Genomic DNA, 14,194 nt, shown 5'->3' with positions numbered 1-14,194 from the left:
AATCTCCACCCATAATCACAGTGTATTCATTTAAATTAGGAAATAATGCAAACAGGTGTTTAAAAAATTCAGGGTTATCTACATTGGGTGCATAAACATTAACCAGAACAACTTTTTATTATGAAGCAGACCAGTAATTAATAAAAATCTACCATTTGGGTCTGATATTGTCTCATGATGAACAAACGAAATTGAGGAGTCTATAAAAATAGAAACTCCTTTCACCTTTGCTTGTGAATTTGAATGGAACTGTTGACCCCTCCAAAATCTAAAAAAACGTTGATTATCTTTCTTCCTGATGTGAGTCTCCTCAATAAAAATAATCTGAGTGTTTAATCTATGAAAAACTTTAGAAATCTTCTTTCGTTTAAGCGGATTGTTTAAGCCGTTAACATTCATGAAATAAAATTAATAGTCTTATCCATTTTAACAGATTAAAAAACATATGGTATGTAAAGGGTTAATCTTGGTATTTCCGAGTCTTACCAACAGGAAGAAGTAAAAAAAATATTCAAAGAGGAAACGGATGTGACGACAATTTAGCAAAACAGAGGGAACCTGCTTGCTACGGTCTCCAATGGAAGCACGTCCTCCCCTGAGTATAAAGACCAACACTGTATGCAGTAGTTCAGGTGTGGTGTCACCAGGGCCCTGTAAATTTGCATTAAAACGTCAGCAGGTTCAGTCCTTCTGACAAAGTTGTGGCCTCACCACTGATCCCTGCGGCACTTCAGAACGAGCCCAGTCTCCTTAATCTCTCCTCATACAAGAAATGCACCCCTGCCCCACCTCCTCCTCACCCCAGCCCCTCCTGGGAATTAACCTGGTGAACCTTTGCTGGACTCTCCCAATCAGAAGAGATATTTAGGGAGAGCAGTGCTGTACAATAATCTGGACGCATTTCCACCAGTTCCCTGTATCACTGGAGTGAGGCATTTCTACTCTTTCATCAAATTCTCTTGACAAAAGAATGCCTACCTACCATTTGCATTCAAAATTGACTCTGGTACCTGCACAGTATCTTTCAGTGATCTGCGTACAGGGACACCAAGGTCCCTCTGAACACCAGCACCTTTCAATCTTTCACCGTTTAACAGATACTCTATATTTCTACCAAAATGAATGACCTCACATTTTTCCACATTGTATTCTACCTTCCATTGCCCAACCCATTCACTTAACTTGTCTGTGATCCCCCACAAATCCTCTCTGTGCCCTCCTTACAGTTCACACTGCCACCCAGCTTTGTATCTTTAACGGACGTTTAACTCCTGATCCCTTTGTCCAAGTCATTGCAACAGACAGTGAATAGCGGGGCTCCCAACATCGACCCCTGCACCATCCCATTCACCTCAGCCTCACAACTTGAAAATTACCTGTTTGTTCCCACTCTCCATTTTCTGACCTTAAACCAATCATCAAACCACGCCAGCCTATTCCCTTAATATTGTGCACTTTAATTTTATTTAATAATCTGTTGTGTAAGGACTTATCAAAGGCCTTCTGATAATCTAAGTACATCAACTGGTTTGCCCAACTTGTTCTGCTAATACAGCCTTAAAAAACTCCACAAGATTTGTCAAACATGATTTCCCTTTCATAAATACACGTTGATTCTACCCAGTCCTGTTATTATTTTGAAAGCCCTGATTGCATTTTCATTCATAATAAATTTCCAGCATTTTCCCTGCTACTTTATGTATTGGTATTGGTTTATTATTGTCACTTGTACTGAGGTACAGTGAAAAACTTGTCTTGCATACCGATCGTACAGGTCAATTCATTACACAGTGCAGTTACATTGAGTTAGTACAGAGTGAATTAAGGTAATACAGGGCGGCACGGTAGTGTAGCGGTTAGCGCGACGCTATTACAGCGCCAGAGATCGGGGTTTGATTCCCATCGCTGTCTGCAAGGAGTTTGTACGTTCTCCCATGTCTGCGTGGAGTTCCCCTGGGTGCTCCGGTTTCCTCCCACATTCTAAACAAAAAGACGTACAGGTAGGTTAATTTGGGTTTAAAATGGGTGGCGCGGACTCGTTGGGCCGGAAGGGCCTGTTACCACACTGTAACTAAAATTTAAATTTAATTTAATTTAAATTTTAAAAAATTTAAAATTTAAAAAATAGTAACAGTACAGAGTAAAGTGTCACAGCTACAGAGAAAGTGCAGTGCAATAAGGTGCAAAGTCACAAGGTAGGTTGTGAGGTCAGAGTCCATCTCATCCTATAAGGGAACCGTTCAATAGTCTTATCACAGTGGGGTAGAAGCTGTCCTTGAGCCTGGTGGGACGTGCCCTCAGGCTGCTGTATCTTCTGCCTGATGGGAGAGGAGAGAAGAGAGAATGACCCGGGTGTGTGGGGTCTTTGATTATGCCGGCTGCTTCACCAAGGCAGCGAGAGGTAAAGGCAGAGTCCGCGGAGGGGAGGCTGGTGTCCGTGACGCGCTGACTGGTCTACAAATTCCTGTTTCCTTCTCCCTCCTTTCTCCGATGCTGGGGTTACATTTACTGCCTTTGGTCAGAGGTCTGGCCAACTTGTCACTGCAGACCCACCAGTACAGGCGACTCTGAACTGGCTTGGCCCAAGCAGTTTGGGGGCTGGGGTGGGGGTGATAAATGCTGGCCTGGTTAGTGACTCCCATATTCTGACCGTGAATGGGTAAAAAAGCAAGGGGTAGATGGAGTCGGGTGGGGGAGAGGAGGATGGAGACAGTGACAAGAGGCCGGGAGGTGATGGGTGCAGGCAACAAGGGGCTGCAGAGGGTGGAATCTGATACGAAAGGAAGGTGAGGAGAACCAAATAAGGGAGGCGGGGAGGGCAGATGGGGGTAGGTGGGGGAAGGGAGAGAACCTGGGAGATGGGGGGGATGAGGGGGATCATAATCTTTCAGTGAGGCTGGAAGAACATTATGCTTTGTTTAACGTTGATGTTCCTCTAAAGGAGCTCGTTCTCCAAGTCTCCAAGAGTCAAACAGACGAACCTCAAAGCAATGTGTCACTATCAATGCTTCACAATGTGGAGCATCCGGTGTTCTCAACCTATCTAGATCAAAGCACTGCCCACAGAGTCCCAGGATGATGCCAGGGTGATATTTGAGGGTCAGCGATGGGTTTTAATCACCTTGAAGGGAATTGTACAGGAGCTGGAGTTCCCATGACACTGCTGACCTTGCAGGTGGTGAGTGTTAGAAGATTGGGAGCTGTCGTGGAAGAAGCCTTGGTGAATGGCTGTAGTGCACCTTACGGACACACTGTGGTCACGGCGTGCTAGTGGGGGATGGGATGCCAGTTAACTGGCTGCAGAGTCCTGGAAGTTGTTGAGCTTCCTGAGCATCATTGGAATTGCACTCATCCTGGCAAATGGACACATTCAGTCACTGTACCAACCGAGGAAAGAACAAACAGCGCAAACAAGGCAACTCCATCCCCTTCCCATCCAAGGCCTAGCATTCCTGCTTCATTAATCAACAGGGCAGCAGTGGGCAAAGAGCAGGGTTTGCGTATTTTCATGGCTCCAGGTCATCAAGAGAAGCTCCCAAAACCTAAATCGCCATCAGCCAGAAGTCAAAGGAACACCAGGAGATGAGGCATTTCCTGACCGACACAAATTCTCATTCCTCCATCACTGCTGGGTCCAGATCCTGGAATTCTCCACCCAAGCATCACTGGAAATGGATTCACTGAGTGACTGCAGTGAATCCAAGAACAATGTTCAACGTCACCTGGTCAACAGTAAGTAGGGACGGCCAATACTTGCTGGCTCTGCCTGTGTTTGCAAATGGTTCAAATGAGTTCAGGATTGCAGTGTACACAGGGTGAACCCCACAGTGTACACAGGGTGAACCCCACAGTGTACACAGAGGAAACCTCACAGTGTACACAGGGTGAACCCCACAGTGTACACAGAGGAAACCTCACAGTGTACACAGGGTGAACCCCACAGTGTACACAGGGTGAACCCCAGAGTATACACAGGGTGAACCCCACAGTGTACACAGGGTGAACTTCACAGTGTACACAGGGTGAACCCCATTGTGTACACAGGGTGAATCCAACAGTGTACACAGTGTGAATCGCACAGTGTACACAGGGTGAATCTCGCAGTGCACGCAGTGTGAACCTCACAGTGTACACAGGGTGAATCTCACAGTGTAAACAGGCTGAACCCCACAGTGTACACAGGGTGAATCTCACAGTATACACAGGGTGAATCCCACTGTGTACACAGGGTGAATCTCACAGTGTACAAAGGGTGAATCTCACAGTGTACACAGGGTGAATCTCACAGTGTACACAGGCTGAACCCCACAGTGTACACAGGGTGAATCCCACAGTGTACGAGAGTGAACCCCACAGTGTACGAGGGTGAACCCCAGAGTATACACAGGCTGAACCCCACAGTGTACACAGGGTGAATCCCACAGTGTATACCGGGTGAACCCCACAGTGTACACAGGTGAACCTCACAGTGTGCGCAGGGTGAACCCCACAGTGTACGCAGGGTGAATCCCACAGTGTACGCAGGGTGAATCCCACAGTGTGCGCAGGGTGAATCCCACAGTGTGCGCAGGGTGAACCCCACAGTGTACGCAGGGCGAATCCCACAGTGTACACAGGGCGAACCCCACAGTGTACACAGTGTGAACCTCACAGTGTACGAGAGTGAACCCCACAGTGTAGACAGGGTGAACCTCACAGTGTAGACAGGGTGAACCCCACAGTGTACACAGGTGAACCTCACAGTGTGCGCAGGGTGAACCCCACAGTGTACGCAGGGTGAACCCCACAGTGTACACAGGGTGAACCTCACAGTGTACGAGAGTGAACCCCACAGTGTACACAGGGTGAATCCCACAGTGTATACCGGGTGAACCCCACAGTGTACACAGGTGAACCTCACAGTGTGCGCAGGGTGAACCCCACAGTGTACGCAGGGTGAACCCCACAGTGTACACAGGGTGAACCTCACAGTGTACGAGAGTGAACCCCACAGTGTACACAGGGTGAACCTCACAGTGTAGACACCGTGAACCCCACAGTGTACACAGGGTGAATCTCACAATGTACACAGAGTGAACCCCACAGTGCACCAGGTTGAACCCCACAGTGCAGGTTGCCGTACGCTGGGTGATGGGACAGCTGCCCCATTCCATACCTCCCTCAGCCCCACCATCATTCCTCACCATGTCAGTAGAAGCACCCACAGAGGTCAAAGGCAGACTGGTGTAACCGTTGACAAGCATGGTGTCTGTGGCTGTCAACTTCTAACTGTAATAAAATTCAGGAAGTCTGTCTCCAGGATTCTGCCAATCCACAGTCTCTATATTTCAGACTGTCCAAAAATAAGCCACTTTGGACAAGACAGATCAGTGGAATGTGCTGGAAGGTGCCTGTGTCACATTTACTTTGCAATGATCAAAGTAAAACACTAGCATTTGTCCAATACTGAATGTACGACAGCCTTGCTGTGTTTGACAAAGCTCTTCAAATGAGGCTATATGGGTTGGAACTAAAAGGGTGGAATCATTCTGCTGGGGTTATACAACTGGCCTCATGACGGCAGGAGACAGAGGAACAAATCTGTAGACAGACCACTGAGAGAGGCAGGATTAATAGAGCTACAGTGGTAGGAGGTGACAGCTTCCCTGGTATTAAATGGGACCATTTTAGAGTAAGGCTCACCGGTCTGTAATTCCCTGGACTATCCCTACTACCTTTTTTGAATAAGGGGACAACATTCACCACCCTCCAACCATTTCAGAGTGACAGGCACAGAGCGCAGTGGAGTTGTTAGAGTGCGTCCAGGCATGTCTTTGAACCGGTGCACACAGTCCAACAGGAGAAGGGGCAGATCATCTGCTGTACCTCCTGTAGAAACTGAGCCATAAACTGCCACCCAGCTAGGTTAGAAGTTACAGAATTTCATGCACAGAGTCCATCTAATATTATTCCTGTTTGTGCGAATATAATGGAGCAGCTTGATGAATCCTTTCACACTCAGCATGCAGCACAATGGAAATGCATCACCCAGACCAACACTCTGCCTTTTGACATCGTTTTACATTCAATGTTTCAACATTTTTGCAAACAAAAATCCAAACCCAACAGCATTTTCTTAATTATCGGTTATGTTCGACACATGTTCAGACAAATCAAATGTTGATCATTTTGTCTAAAGCTTGTAATTTTAGAATTAAATTGTGACCCAACATACAAGTGTTTAGAACTTGAGAGTGTAAATTGGGATGACATTTTTGAAGGGAAATGTATATAGAGATGTGGTCAATATTCAGGGATCTCTTGCAGGATGTTAGGGATAAACTTGTCCTGGTGAGGCAGAGAAAGAATGGCAGGGTGAAGGAACCATGGGTGACAAGGGAGGTGGAACAACTAGTTAGGAAGAAGAAGGCAGCATACATAAGGTGTAAGCAGCAAGGGTCAGACAGGGCTCGTGAGGAATATAGAGTAGCAAAGAGGGAACTTAAGAAGGGGCTGAGGAGAGCCAGAAGGGGTCATGAAAAGGCTTTGGCAAGTAGGGTTAAAGAGAATCCCAAGGCTTTTTTCTCATATGTGAAGAGCAGAAGGATGACGAGAGTAAAGGTAGGTCCGATTAAAGACAAAGGTGGGAAGATGTGCCTGGAAGCTGTGGAAGTAGGTGAGGTTCTCAATGAATACTTCTCTTCAGTATTCACCAAGGAGAGGGGTCTTGATGATGCTGAGGACAGTGTTGGTAAGGGTAATGTTCCAGAGTATGTAGATATCAAGAGAGAGGATGTGTTGGAGCTGTTAGAAAATATTAGGACAGATAAGTCCCCGGGGCCTGATGGAATATTCCCCAGGCTGCTTCGTGAGGCGAGGGAGGAGATTGCTGAACCGTTGGTTAGGATCTTTGAGTCCTCGTTGTCCACGGGGATGGTACCGGAGGATTGGAGGGTGGCAAATGTTGTCCCCTTATTCAAAAAAGGTAGTAGGCACAGTCCAGGGAATTACAGACCAGTGAGCCTTACGTCTGTGGTGGGTAAGCTGCTAGAAAGGATTCTAAGAGATAGGATCTATGATCATTTGGAGAATCATGGACTGATTAGGGACAGCCAGCATGGATTTGTGAAGGGAAGATCTTGCCTCACAAGCCTGATAGGGTTCTTTGAGGAGGTGACCAGACAGATTGATGAGGGTAGTGCAGTGGATGTGGTCTACGTGGATTTTAGTAAGGCGTTTGACAAGGTTCCGCATGGTAGGCTCCTTCAGAAGGTCAGAGGCCAAAGGATCCAGAGATGCTTGGCTGTGTGGATTCAGAATTGGCTTGCCTGTAGAAAGCAGAGGGTTGTGGATTCCGATTGGAGGGCTGTGACTAGTGGTGTCCCACAGGGATCGGTTCTGGGACCTCTACTTTTTGTGATATTTATTAATGACTTAGATGAGGGGGTGGAAGGCTGGGTTAGCAAGTTTGCAGATGACACAAAGATCGATGGTGTTGTGGATAGTGTGGAGGGCTGTCGAAGCTTACAGAGGGATATTGATAGGATGCAGAGCTGGGCTGACAAGTGGCAGATGGAGTTCAATCCGGAGAAATGTGAGGTGGTACACTTTGGAAGGACAAACTCCAAGGTGGAGTATAAGGTAAATGGCAGGATTCTGTGCAGTGTAGAGGAGCAGAGGGATCTGAGGGTTCATATCCACAGATCACTGAAAGTTGCCACACAGGTGGATAGGGTAGTTAAGAAAGCTTATGGGATGTTAGCTTTCATAAGTCGTGGGATCAAGTTTAAGAGCCGTGAATTAATGATGCAACTTTACAAAACTCTGGTTAGGCCACACTTGTGGACAGCCAGTGCCTCTTTTCCAGGGCACCAATGCTCAATACAAGACTGTAATTAAACATTCACAGAAGAGTAAAAGAAACCAGGAAAGAAAACACCACAGTAATCTATTCCCACCGTACAAACAAGTTATAAACTGCTCATGTTTCAACCTACTTATTGCTAAAAGCATTCAAATTACATTATTATACTGTCACATTGTCATTGATGTTTTTGTGATGCATTATCTCAAAACAACAATGGTGACACATTAAAATGCTTAAGTACTTTGGAACATCCTGATGTTATAAAAACTCTATTTAAAATCAAAGCTTGTTCTTTCTCACAGTCATTTGATTGTTGCATGGCTCCACACTGGCTTTCCATTCAGGAGAATCACCATCTGTGGTATCTCTTCAATCAACAGTTGTTGACAGGATTCAAAGTGTGCTTTTTATAACGTTACAACTTAGTATGAGGGGAAAACTCAGGAGATTCCTTCTAGTGGTGAAGTACATGAGAATTAATTGAAAGCTGCTTTGCGCCCATTTCAGAAAGTGCTCAATTAAATCACTCTCTAAATTCCCCAAGTGCATCATAGTGCATCAGAGTGCAACACTCTGGAGTGTTGAAGGCTGAGGGGAGACCTGATAGAAGTTTGTAAAGTTATGAGACGTAGACAGGGTAGACAGTAGGAGTCTTTCTCTCAGGGTAGAAATGTCAAAAAATAGAGGGCATAGCTTTTAATTGAGAGGGGGAAAGTTTAAAGAAGATGTGCGGGGCAAGATTTTTTACACAGAGGGTGGTGGGTGTCTGGAACGGGCTGCCAGGGGTGGCGGTGGAAGCAGATATGACAGTGGCATTCAAGAGGCTTTTCGCCAGACACATGAATATGCAGGGAAGGGAGGGATATGAATCACGTGCAGGCAGAGGCACAGACAAGTGTGGGCCGAAGGGCCTGTTCTTGTGCTGTACTGTTCTATGTTCTGTGTGTTTAGTTGCCCTGTTACCATCCTTAATAAACCATCATTTTAAAGGTGATACAGTCTAACAGGAATAGACAACGGATGGATAGTCTGTTTATTCCAACGATGGTGCGATATGAATGGGTGAACATTGAGGAGTTGAGCTCAGTGTTCACACTCACATCACTGTGGTTTAACAGCTAAGGCTCTTGTTCAGTTTTATTTTCACCTTTCTCGATAATTTTGCTGACCTTGCATTCTCCCAGCCAAATATTTATTGCAGATAAAGATGTCAGTGGACAACTGCATTTCCAAAGCCATTTAACACAGTGTATCCGATGTCTCCATTGTCCAAAGGTCAGGCAGGAGAATGGGGTGGATAAGGTCACCTCTCTCCCCCCACACACCAAGGTCCTGATTCCCTGCCGTCTTACATGAGCTGCTGATTTAGGGAGCAAACCCCAGTCAGGAGCAGCAAACAATCTGCGGGAGGCATTCAGCGGCTCAAGCAGCATCTGTGGGAGGAAAGGAATTGTCGACATTTTGGGTCAAAACCCTGCATTAGGACTGAGAGTGGAGAGGGAGATGGCCGGTATAAAGAGGAGAGGGGTGGTGGTGAGATTGTTTGATGCTCCAGGTACCCTCATCTGCAGCCTCTTGTATCTCCAAACCCGAGCGACCCATTGCACTCTCACCTGCCCCAAAGTCCAGTTATTAGTAGGTGGCAATGTGGGAGTAGAGAGTCATAGAGACGTACGGCATAGAGGCAGGCCCTTCGGCCCACCACACACATGCCGACCTCTTTGCCCATCTACACTGATCCTATTTGTCTGTATTAAGTCTGTCTCCCTCTATGCTTTGCCTACTTAAGTGTTTGTCTAAATGTCTCTTAAACTTAATGACTGTATCTGAACCCACCACCTCCTCTGGCAGTGAGTTCTAGATATCAACCGCTTTCCAGGTAAAAAAACTTTCCCCTCAAAGCCCCCTTATAGTTCCTTCCTCTCACCTTAATCCTGTGTCCTACTCTGGGAAAATGATTCAGACTATCTCCCCTTTCTATGCCTTTTATAAGTTTACACACCTCCATCAGGTCACCCCTCAGCCTCCTCCGCTCCAGGGAAAACAAACCTATCCTATCTGAACTCTCCCCATAACTGAAGTCCTCCAATCCAGGCAACAGCCTGGTGAATCCCCTCCGCACAACCATGTCCTTCCTGTGGTGTGGTGACCAGAACTGCACACAGTGCTCCAAGTGCGGTCTAACCAGTGTTATTTAAAATTGCAACATAACGTCCAAAATATTACATTCTATGCCCTGACCAATGAAGGTAAGCATGCCACGTACCTCCTTCATCACCCTATCTACTCATGTTGCTGCTTTCAGGGAGCTATGGATGTGAACCCTGGGTCTCTCCATTCATCAACATTCCTTAGCACGCTACCATTTACTGAATGTGCCCTACCCCTATTTGACTTCCCAAAATGCATCATCTTGCACTTGTTGGAATTAAATTCCATCTCCCAATGCTCTGCCCAACTTTCCATCTGATCTATCTTCAGCTATAAGCTTAGACAAATGTCCTCACTATCCACAGACACAACTTTTGTGACATCTGCAAACTTACGGATCATATCTCCCACATTCATATCCAAGTTGTTATAATATGTCACAAATAACAAGAGCCCCACCGATCCCTGCGGCACACCACTGGTCATAGACTCCCAGTCAGAAAATCAGCCTTCCATCACTGCCCTCTGCCTCCTATCATCAAGCCAATCTTGGATCCAATTAGCCAGATCACCTTGTAAGCCATGTACCATAACCTTCAGGACCAGCCGATCATCTGAGACCTTGTCAAGTGCCTTTCTGCCTATCATCTCCAGACCTTGTCTGTATAAGCAGCATCTACCCCTCTGTCTTCATCACAGTTACCTCCTGTCAAACCCTCTGAGAATTTTTGTACAGTCAGTTCATTCCTCCAGTGCTAAAGAACAGAACACAGCCATAGAACCATAGAGCACAAAACAGGCCCTTCGGCCCACCATGTTGTGCCGTCCGTCAAACCACCCTCACACTATCTAACCCTTTCCTCCCGCATATCCCTCTATCTCACACGCCTCCATGTGCCTATCCAACAAACCTTGAACCTGTCCAATGTATCTGCCTCCACCACCACCCCAGGCAGTGCATTCCATGCACCAACCACTCTCTGGGTGAAAAACCTCCCCCTGACATCTCCCCTGAACCTCCCACCCGTAACCTTAAAGCCATGCCCTCTCGTCTTGAGCATTGGTGCCCTGGAAAGGAGGCGCTGGCTGTCTGCTCTATCTATTCCTCTCAATATTTTATATACCTCTATCATGTCTCATCTCATCCTCCTCCTCTCCAGTGAATAAAGCCCTAGCACCTTAAGCCTCTCCTCATATTCCATACACTCTAATCCAGGCAGCATCCTGGAAATCTCCTCTGCACCCTCTCCAACGCCTCCACATCCTTCCTATTATGCGGCGACCAGAACTGAACACAGTACTCTAAGTGTGGTCTAACTAGAGTTTTATAAAGCTGCATCATCTCTTCGCGGCTCTTAAACTCAATCCCACGATTTATGAAAGCCAACATCCCATAGGCCTTCTTAACTGCTGTATCCACCTGTGAGGCAACTTTCAGTGAACTGTGAATATGAACCCCCAGATCCCTCTGCTCCTCTACACTGCCAAGTACCTTGCCATTTACCTTGTACTTTGCCCCAGAGTTTGTTCTTCCAAAGTGTACCACCTCACACTTCTCCGGATTGAACTCCATCTGCCACTTATCAGCCCAGCTCTGCATCCTATCAATATCCCTCTGTAAGCTCCGACAACCCTCCACACTATCCACAACACCACCGATCTTAGTGTCATCCGCAAACTTACTAACCCAGCCTTCCACCCCCTCACCTAAGTCATTAATAAATATCACAAAAAGTAGAGGTCCCAGAACCGATCCCTGTGGGACACCACTAGTCACTGCCCTCCAATCCGAGGGCACTCCTTCCACCACAACCCTCTGCTTTCTACAGGCAAGCCAATTCCTAATCCACACAGCCAAGCTTCCCTGGATCCCTTGGCCTCTGACCTTCTGAAGAAGCCTACCATGAGGAACCTTATCAAACGCCTTACTAAAATCCATATAGACCACATCCACCGCACTGCCCTCATCAACCTTCCTCGTCACCTCCTCAAAGAACCCTATCAGGCTTGTGAGACAAGATCTTCCCTTCACAAAGCCATGCTGGCTGTCCCTAATCAGTCCATGATTCTCCAGGTGTTCATATATCCTATCCCTTAGAATCCTTTCTAACAGCTTACCCACCACAGACGTAAGGCTCACTGGTCTGTATTTCCCTGGACTATCCCTACTACCTTTTTTGAACAAGGGGACAACATTCGCCACCCTCCTAAATCTGATAGAAGTATAGAAAATGGTGAGAGGCATAGACATGGCAGATCATCAGAATCTTTTTCCAAGGTGGAAATGTCAGGTACTAGAGGGCAGAGCTTTAAGGTGAAATAGGGAAAGTTTAAAGGAGATACGCGAGGCAACTTTTTTTACACACTGAGAGTGGTGGGTGCCTGGAACGTGCTGCTGGGGGAGGTTTGTTACAAGCAGATAGGATGGCAATGTTTAAGATGCATTTAGACAGACACATGAACAGGCAGGAAATGGGGAGATAGGGATCATGTGCAGGCAGATGGGATTAGTTTAATCAGCGCACACATTGTGGGCTGAAGGGCCTGTTTGTGTGCCATTCCTTTCTACATTCTGTGTGTCTAGTCCCTCCTAATTACACACTTGTCATTCCAGGAACCAGTCAAGTGAATGTTTCCGACTCTACTCCAAACAACAAGGATCCCTATTTTACCCAAGGACTGCACATGATACTCAGGTGTGGTCTCACCAAGGCCGTGTATAATTTTAACATGCAGGTGTAATCTTGCGTTCGAGTCTCCCAGGCCTTGTCATTATCTGCTGTTTGTGTATGTTAGCTTCCAGTGATTTGTGTACAAGGATCACTTTGAATGTAACATTTCACAATCGCTGACCGTCTCAAAAATACTCAGTGCTTTAGTTCCCACCAACAACGACTTCATCCTGTGACAGGAGAGGACTGGTCCACTGAACACGAGCAAGACCTTGGCTCTCAGTGGGTGAACCATTGGAATCCTCGCCCTCACAGGGCAGGACAAACAGATCTGCTGATGTGTCTGATGGCAGAGGTAGATGGGTTTGCAATGAGGGAGGGGGGGAGTGGTCACCGCCAGAAGCAGGAAGGCAGAGCTGAGGTTGCAGTCAGTCCCACCTTGATCTGATTACATGGTGGAGTGGAGCGGAGCGGAGCTGGAGAGGCAGAGACCCTGCCCTTCCCCATCCCCCTCCCCTCCCCTCTCCTCTCCCCTCCCCTCTCACCATCCCCTCCCCCTCCCTATCCCCCTCCCACCTTCTCTCTCCCCCTCCCCCTCCCCATCCCCCTCCCCCTTCTCTCTCCCCTCCCCCTTCTCTCTCCCCATCCCCTCCCCATCCCCTTCTCTCTCCCCCTCCCCCTTCTCTCTCCCCATCCCCTCCCCCTCCCCATCCCTATCCCCTCTCCTCTCCCCTCTCCCCATCCCCTCCCCCTCCCCTCCCTCCCCATCCCCTCCCCTCCCTCTCCCCATCCCCTCTCCCCCTCCCCTCTCCCCATCCCCTCTCCCCATCCCCTCTCCCCATCCCCTCTCCCCATCCCCTCTCCCCATCCCCTCTCCCCATCTCTCCTCTCCCCTCTCCCCATCTCTCCCCTCCCCTCTCCCCCTCCCCTCCCCTCTCCCCCTCCCCTCCCCTCTCCCCCTCCCCTCTCCCCCCTCCCCTCTCCCCCCCCTCTCCCCCCCTCCCCCTCCCCTCTCCCCCCCTCCCCCTCCCCTCTCCCCCCCTCCCCCTCCCCTCTCCTCTCCTCTCCCCCTCCCCTCTCCTCTCCCCCTCCCCTCTCCTCCCCCCCTCCCCTCTCCCCTCTCCCCTCTCCCCTCCCCCCCTCCCCCTCCCTCCCCCTCCCCCTCCCCCCTCCCCCTCCCCTCTCCCCCTCCCCCTCCCCTCTCCCCTCCCCTCTCCCCATCCCCCTTCTCTCTCCCCCTCCCCCTTCTCTCCCCATCCCCTCCCCCTCCCCATCCCCTCTCCTCTCCCCTCTCCCCATCCCCTCCCCCTCCCCTCTCCCCTCCCCTCTCCCCTCCCCTCTCCTCTCCCCATCCTCTCCCCCTCCCCTCTCCCCTCCCCTCTCCCCCTCTCCTCTCCCCATCCCCTCTCCCCCTCCCCTCTCCTCTCCCCTCCCCTCTCCCCATCCCCCTTCTCTCTCCCCCTCCCCCTTCTCTCTCCCCATCCCCATCCCCTCCCCCTCCCCTCTCCCCTCCCCTCTCCCCATC

The sequence above is a fragment of the Pristis pectinata genome, chromosome 23 (assembly GCF_009764475.1).
Source record: "Pristis pectinata isolate sPriPec2 chromosome 23, sPriPec2.1.pri, whole genome shotgun sequence".
In the NCBI taxonomy this organism is placed as follows: domain Eukaryota; kingdom Metazoa; phylum Chordata; class Chondrichthyes; order Rhinopristiformes; family Pristidae; genus Pristis; species Pristis pectinata.
This window is presented reverse-complemented; position numbering follows the sequence as displayed.